Below are 7,447 nucleotides of genomic sequence, written 5' to 3' on the forward strand. Positions count from 1 at the left end.
AAGCCTAAGCAGCTTCTTCTGCCCTCCCATTTAGCCCAAGTTTTTTCCCTCCTAGATGGACCCCTGCATCCTTGACAGTGCTTCAGTCAATGCTGTTTCCTAGACCAACTTCCATGTCAGAAACACAACAGGAATATTCAGCAGTAAGGGTCCCTGCCAGTTCAGCACAGCAAGCCCTAGCAGCTTCTTCTGGCCTCCCATTTAGCCCAAGTTTTTTCCCTTCTGTAACTGTCCTGCAGTTTCACTAACCAGGTTTTCTCTCAGTAAAAGGGAGAAAGAGGATCTGAAACACAGAGTTTGAGAACAAAAGGACACGAAGCCAAGTTGAGGAGTTCCAATCAAGGCTTGCAACTTTACTTTTGGGGTTCAGCATTTATAAGTACACAAGAAAGCAAAACTGGATCTCTAGGTTACAATGACATTTGCATAGCATAAACAATGCAGGAGGAGTCAGGAAAGAGTCAGAACAGAGTCAAGGGGAAGCTGGGCTGCCAGGCCTGCTCACTCTGGAGGGCATAGGTCAACAGTGGATGTCCTCAGGCAGTCAGTTTGTTTTCACTCAACAATGTCCTCACCCAGCAGACATGTCAGCCACCAGGTGTACCTTCCTTGGGAATCCTAGAGGGCAGAACTCAGTGTAGTGGGCCTTTGTTTTAGGCACAGCAGGATTGAGCTGACAGTCTCCAGTTGTAAGCTCTGTTGTCACTGAGCTGAGACAGGAGGGAGGGACTCCACACCCTCCTAGATGGACCCCTGCACCCTTGACAGTGCCTCACTCAGTGCTGTTTCCTAGACCAACCTCCATGTCAGAAACAGCAGTAAAGGTCCATGATTTGCCAAGAATGATACCCCAGATTCAAGTAGTATGTAAGAACAATGAATGTTTTATTCTACAGAGAAATCTAGCATGCTGGGGTCTACCATCTACAAAGATGGAAAGATACCAAAGTGAACTCACAGGCCTTTAAAGTACATTAGAGCTGGGCGGTGGTGGCGCACACCTTTAACCTCAGCACTTGGGAGACAGAGGCAGGCAGATTTCTAAGTTTGAGGCCAGCTTGGTCTACAGAGTGAGTTCCAGGACAGCCAAGGCTACATAGAGAAAGCCCGTCTCAAAAAAAAAACCAAAAAAAAAATTAATAATAATATTAATAATAATAATAATAAAATGAAAATAAAATAAATAAAGTACATTAGGGGAATTCCAGGGAGGGGTAGGTGACTTCTATCTTAACCATGGCTCTGTCTCTATGGACATTCCAGAACTATTGCTGGGGCCTAGGAGGCTGGAAACTATTGCTGAAGATTCTAGAAACTGTTGCTGAGAGAGTCTGGAAACTGCTGCTGAACCGTTGGCCTTGCCTTAGGTGAAGTGACAGGGCAGCTTGTGAGGCCTGGACTTCCCTGGACTTGTGCAGTTCCTGGAAACAGAGATTTAGGTCTAGTCTTTTACACTCCCAATTTGAAGGCTGCCATGGAGTCAGCCTAACCTCTTCTATAGCAAGAGAGGTTCAAAGGCTTGATGGCTAATTCCTGGATGGCTCTCTGTGATGTCACAGAATCACGACTTCATTTCCCAGAAGTCTCTGCTTATACATTCCTGGAAACCAGGTAGGGTGATTTTTACTGTTCCTAGATATGTCCTTGGCAAACCTCAGTAGAGTATGGAAGAATGGAGTAGAGTCTTCAGGACAGCCCTGGAGAGTCAGGCTGGCTTTCAACTGTGATTCATACATAACACAAGATGTGTGAATGTGAGTTGAACCTTTGACAGAAATATTAAGCTTATAAGTCCTTTCTGGTCTGTATGTTGTAATTTTAATCTTATTACAGCCTGAAGAAAATCACACTGCCTTGGTTGTACTTTAAACCATGGAAGCAATACACTAATGTGGGAATGAAAATCACCTTAACATTCATTAATTTCTTTCAACTCCCAGTGGCTGTTGATGGCTCTTTGGTTCTCATGCTCCCTGAGAATGTCCTGTTTGAGATGGCACCAAAATTCTCACAAACTTATAAAATATTTGTCCAGTGCCATTCTTAGTGGCTGTTTTATTTTAGCATACGTGTCACTGTTTTGAATCTCATTATCCATCCTGTTATCCCAACAACAGCTCCTACTGTTGAAAAAATTGCCAGTATGTGATTGGTTATCTCACTTCTATTCACGAGATCACAGGGTTTGTTGGATGGTTACTAAGTATCCAGTTACCTTGAGGGCACCTAGTGCAAGGTGAGCACACTGGACTAGTGCTGCTTTCTTGTGCACATATCCTAAGGTAAGGGAGGTATAACAAGATTAGTTATGGTAGCTGCAGGAGCCTCCTGCGGAAATACACTCCATGTGCTGGTCCTTTAAGACTCAGAAAAATGTATGGGCTCTTTAAAATCCAAAGGTTCATCTACACATCTAATGTACAGCACAAAGCATGAGATACTTATTTTTAAATTAAAATTACACAATTCAGGTTTTCGAAGCAGATTCTATATTTGGTTTCCCATATTTTTTTATAGTTTATTCATTTGTCAGTCCTAAAGTTGCGAAATGCATTTACTTAAAGCAAAAAATAATGATTGTTTTATGTCAAGAAAGTATTGATGCCAAGATCTAGGAGGTGCCGCTTTGTGATGTGTGTAGTGTGTATTTTTAGCACTATGGTGTCTAATGTAGATAGGCAGGGTTTTAATGGAGGATCAGTATTGTTTGGAACCTGATCAGGAATCCAATCCTCTCTTTGCATCTCACTTTGGCTTCCCACCAGTGTCCTGCTAGTCTTTACTTTTGTCTGAGTTCTCTGAAAAGATATCCCTGGAGACACTGACAGGATATGCAAGAGTTCAGAAGACATCTACCCTGTTCATCTTTTGCTTCTAGGATTACTTCTGGGACCAGTCTCCATTCAAGTAGAGAAGACATATCTACCTCCCAAATATTATAAGAATAAGTAGTAGTTTTAATGAATGACACTTGGCCTCCAGGAACAGCCTTTATTACAAGTAGAGTACAGTGTCTCCCAACTTTAGTAAGAATATGTAACAATTTTTAATGAATAACAGTTTGCCTCCCACTGGATCAGACAATATTTCCTCCCTAACAAAAAATGAATTTTGCAAGTCAAAAATTTCCCTTAATTCTCACTAATTGTATTGGCTAAAATCTCTACAAAGTTCACAGGCTTATCACCCAATACCCACAGAATCCCCAGCACATTGGCCTTCTGACAACAGACACTTCCATCATGTAGAACATTGGTGGCCTGTGCTAGGTGACATAGGGAGGGATCCTAACAGTTAATTATAGTGTTTCACTCCTTCCTGGAGACTTGCCCTTCTCCATGCTGATGATTTTTCCATCTTCTTGGTGATGCCCTAGTTGAGTAGTGTTAGCATCAGGACATACAAACCTGTTGCCAGGGCAACAGCCACCATATTTCCAGAATCCATTGTGCTCACCTCCCACCTTTACCTGTGGCTGCTAAGTCACAACATATATATAGGAACATTATTCCATCTTGCTCTCTCTCTATCTCCTCTCTGTCTGTGCCACTACCCCCCCCCCCCATTAAACCTCTTACACATGGAACTGTTTGGGCCTAGTGTGGTATGTTCTGGCGCGCTGCTCCAACACATCATTTGTTGCCTAAGTCTATGATTTGGCAGTTCATATCAGCCAGCATCTGCTCCGCGGGACCATGCCAAGCAGTCCCAGCACCGGCAAACCCGACTGCTATCCATATGTGAGTTTGAGACCCCCTCAGCTGGTGGCTGCAACAATCATAGGCTTTCACCATGGAAGTCATTGCTCGCTGAAGACACCACGCATGGCAGGACATACCAGAGCTGCAGCCAACCACAGCGGGACATACGAACTTCTACCACTTGAGCTGTACCCGGCCTGGCCTATGGGGGTGGGGGTGAGCTCCTGCTCAGGTCTAGGCCTACCCATTCAGTTCCTTGTTTTCCATTTACCAGTCCGCTATAATTCTAGCACAGATACCTGCATATTCATTAATAGGATCAGTCAAGGGAGGACCTCCAGCTTTCCAGAAAAGGCCTGGCCAGCCTTCTCTAGAAACCATGAGGCTTGGAGTACACTGATTAATTAAAGTGTTTAACAATTCAGTTTTTATATTTTTCCCTTTAAATGAAACTCAGGATCTGGACATTGTATGTTCCTACATGTATTCTGGTAATCCTGTCAGAAACCATTTTAAGGAAATAATTCTCTTTCCTTGTAAACACTGTACTTGAAGGGACATATCAGTTCTCAGTAAATGAACTCTTATACAATCTCATTTACTTTTCCTACAAACAGGTCATGCTGACTCTAAGCCACAGCTGGTGACATTTCTGGAGCAAAGACAAGGGTCCACCGGTGTGAAGAGACAAGCAGTAAAAACAGTGTTCCCAGGTTGGTAGGAAAGAGGAGGTCAGAGCAAAGTGAAGGCGCAGTGATCCAACAGAAAGCTCAGCTTTCCCATATACCTTGAAACAAGATATAGTTGTCAAGAAAGTCTTAGATCTCTCCCTCTTGTCTTTGGTTTCAGAGAAGGACATCTCAGATATTAATTATGATTTATGTGTCTTCAGCTTTGTGTTTCCCCGGCAGTGAGCTGTACTTGCATTTACAGTGACTTCCAGGGCTCTTCATTTTGTTGAGTCTCTATTATAAAGTGAGACCCAGGGAAATGCCAATCAATGCAGGTCAGACTAAAAGTCATTTATCTGCTGTGATTGAGAGCAGACTCATGCCAGAAAGATCTCTACACCAAAGGGAGGCATGATTGGGTCAAACCCACAATTCCATCTCACAGAGACAGGCAGGGCCAGGTGGCTCAACATTTTCAGTTCTGTTGATTAAAACAGTTTGGGATGGAGAGCAGTTGGATAGAAGGCAGAGAAACCAGAGTCATGTTGAGCAATTCCTTCCCCACTGATCTTAAGTAAGGAAGAGTCAAAGCATTGTTATATAACACTTATTATATAAAGTGTTATGTTGGGCCTATAAGTACAATAATTTAACAGAGGCTATTTTTTTTTAGAACGAGATTCACAACTAGTTATCAGGACCAGACCAGTAGACTTAGAAAGAGAAGGAGGAGAGGTCTGTTCATCCATGGATCCCCATCAAGAGTAATGTGACAAATTAACATGACCTGTACACATAGGGCCTTGACAGTTTCCAGGAATAGTTTATAGAAAACACAACACAGTCGTTAGGATTTGGGTAGCATGTAGACTCACCATAGTCACTAAGTTGACAGTTATAGCGTATGTCAGAATTTAGCTATGATTTTGGAGTTATGACTAAGAGACTTGAGCATTGTGTCTCTTCTAACCTTTGTAAGGATGTGCATTCCCTAGTTGTTCTTATCTTCCAAAGCTTTCTACCATGAAGTAATTAATAGCAGTCTCTACCTGAAACTGTTCACTTCTTAGCTGCTCTCAAGAGCGTGGTGTCTTTCCCAGGCTGTCCTGTTGTTCTTCTACCTGTGACAGAGTCAGGGAGCCAGCCTGATCCAGGACAGAGGCTGTGGGGGAAACTCTGAATCAGTTATGCTTGAGATTGAGGTGGGTTGGGTGTATTCTCTCTCTGAAGCCGGGTTTTCAGTGAGCTAAAACAGTTTATGATGATTTGTAAAATCATTCTCTGTATTCAAAAGGCATTATTTCTCTGTAAGACTGAACCCAGTCATGTTCCTAAGCATAACTTGTTTCAGTGTCTTCAGATGTGGACAGACAACCTGAGAAGCTCAATGTCTATTTTCCTGTTAGAAAACCCTCAGTGTTAAGGATACTATCTTGACTCTATGAGATACAGATATATTGGCTCCGTTGTGGTATAGTGTGTTAGCTTTACATATCTAAGTACACCTGTAGCTTTGGAAAGAGATATTTAAAGAGAAAAACCATAAAAACAAGACACCTGAGGAACTCAGAAAATTCTAGAGATGAAAGAAGGGTATCTGGGCTTGCTGGAGCAGAAGCGAAGGTCAACTTCAGCCATAACACAGTAGAGTCTCTCCCTCTCTCTCACACACACACACACACACACACACTTCTCAGAGGAATGAGGTTTACAAACCTGGTATAAAGGACCCAACCTCACATTCATCACCAATCTCCCACATAAGCAGTGCAGCTAGAGGACTCTCCCCACAGAAAAACTGACTTCAACCCTTGTCCAAGTGAGCTTGAATACTGGACCTACAGGTTGACTAGACTCCTGGCATGTGTGGGTTCCTGCTTCTTTCCACTGTGTAGCCCCTGGCCTGATGGCTACTGCAGCAACCTATGTTCTGGCATAGAGGTGGTCCCGGTACTACCTTGTTCTTATTGTATATGCATTGATCAGTAGGATTGTTACTTACAATCTTACTTACAATCCCAGCAGCCAAAGGAGCCCTTTGGGCAATTGTGGCTGGGAGTTACTTGTTTTAGACTTTTTACAAGACCCTAGTGGGTAACTCGGTGCTGGGCATGAGTGAGTTGAGGACCAGACATGGACTTTCAGAGAACCACTAATACAACTTCATCAAGAACATAGGCATCTCTCCTGGAGCCCAGACAGGAGGACAGAGGAATACCAGTTTGCAGTAGCCTTAGTTCTGAAGTGAGCTCAGACAGTAGCCCTGACGAACAAACGTAAGGCACAGAACAATTGCTGAGACAGCATATTTAAGTGGACTTTTCAGTCATTCATTGAGCATCCACAAAAATGACATGACACATGAATTTGCTTGAACTTGGCATCTTTAGTTTAGATGTTAGGAAGAGATGCAGGGAAGGACTCCCTGTCAGCAGGTTTTCTACTTAGTAGAATCTTTAGAAGACAAAATGTATCTTCACCTACCTCCTTGGAGGACCAGAAGCACTAGGTTGGGTTTTGCTGTCAGCAAATACATTTGTCATTCCGGGACACTTTGTCCCCGATGTGATCTGGTGTATAAATCCAAACCCACAGTTGCATCATACGAGGGCAACCCAGAACCTGAAACTTCAAGTTTCAGCTCCCATGAGTCAAACAATTGAAACAGTGGATCTTCCAAACCTGCAGGTTTGGAGACTGCATGACAACATTTTCTCAGCACTGTTGGTTAGCTTGGATGACCAGTTAGATAAAACTCTGGTGGAACAGAGTCCGTTTGGCTCCTTTGGTCCCTTGGGAGTCTTTGCAATGTTTGCACACATCTGAATGTTTGCACACTTTTCCAATATGCTGTGGTCATCCTGCAATCGGGGCAAAGGTGACCACCAGGAACATAAGCAAACACTCTTTATACCCTTCCAGAACATAGGTTTACAGCATCAGTTGGTTATCTCGCATTGGTGGAGCCCATTGTCTTTTGAGCCCATTGACCTTTGTGCCCCAGGTAAGGAGGAGATACCAGGGAGAGATCCACCCCCTGCTGGGAACTTTCCTGGAACTGAGCATTACTCCCTG

At 43.3% G+C, this 7,447-nt stretch overlaps 1 protein-coding gene and 1 long non-coding RNA gene across 2 annotated transcripts in view; one reads left to right on the forward strand and one right to left on the reverse strand.

Annotated features, from left to right (window-relative positions):
* Positions 1-7,447, reverse strand: part of LOC116083957 (zinc finger protein 58-like) — a 153,646-nt gene that overhangs the window by 53,261 nt on the left and 92,938 nt on the right. The gene's annotated exons all lie outside the window — the stretch shown is intronic.
* Positions 1,621-7,447, forward strand: part of LOC116083962 — a 12,425-nt gene continuing 6,598 nt past the window's right edge. The window contains exons 1-2 of the long non-coding RNA XR_004115948.1: positions 1,621-1,754; positions 4,319-4,414. This is a non-coding gene — a long non-coding RNA (uncharacterized LOC116083962). The remainder of the gene's footprint in view (positions 1,755-4,318; positions 4,415-7,447) is intronic.

This window comes from Mastomys coucha, unplaced genomic scaffold, assembly GCF_008632895.1.
Source record: "Mastomys coucha isolate ucsf_1 unplaced genomic scaffold, UCSF_Mcou_1 pScaffold8, whole genome shotgun sequence".
In the NCBI taxonomy this organism is placed as follows: Eukaryota; Metazoa; Chordata; class Mammalia; order Rodentia; family Muridae; genus Mastomys; species Mastomys coucha.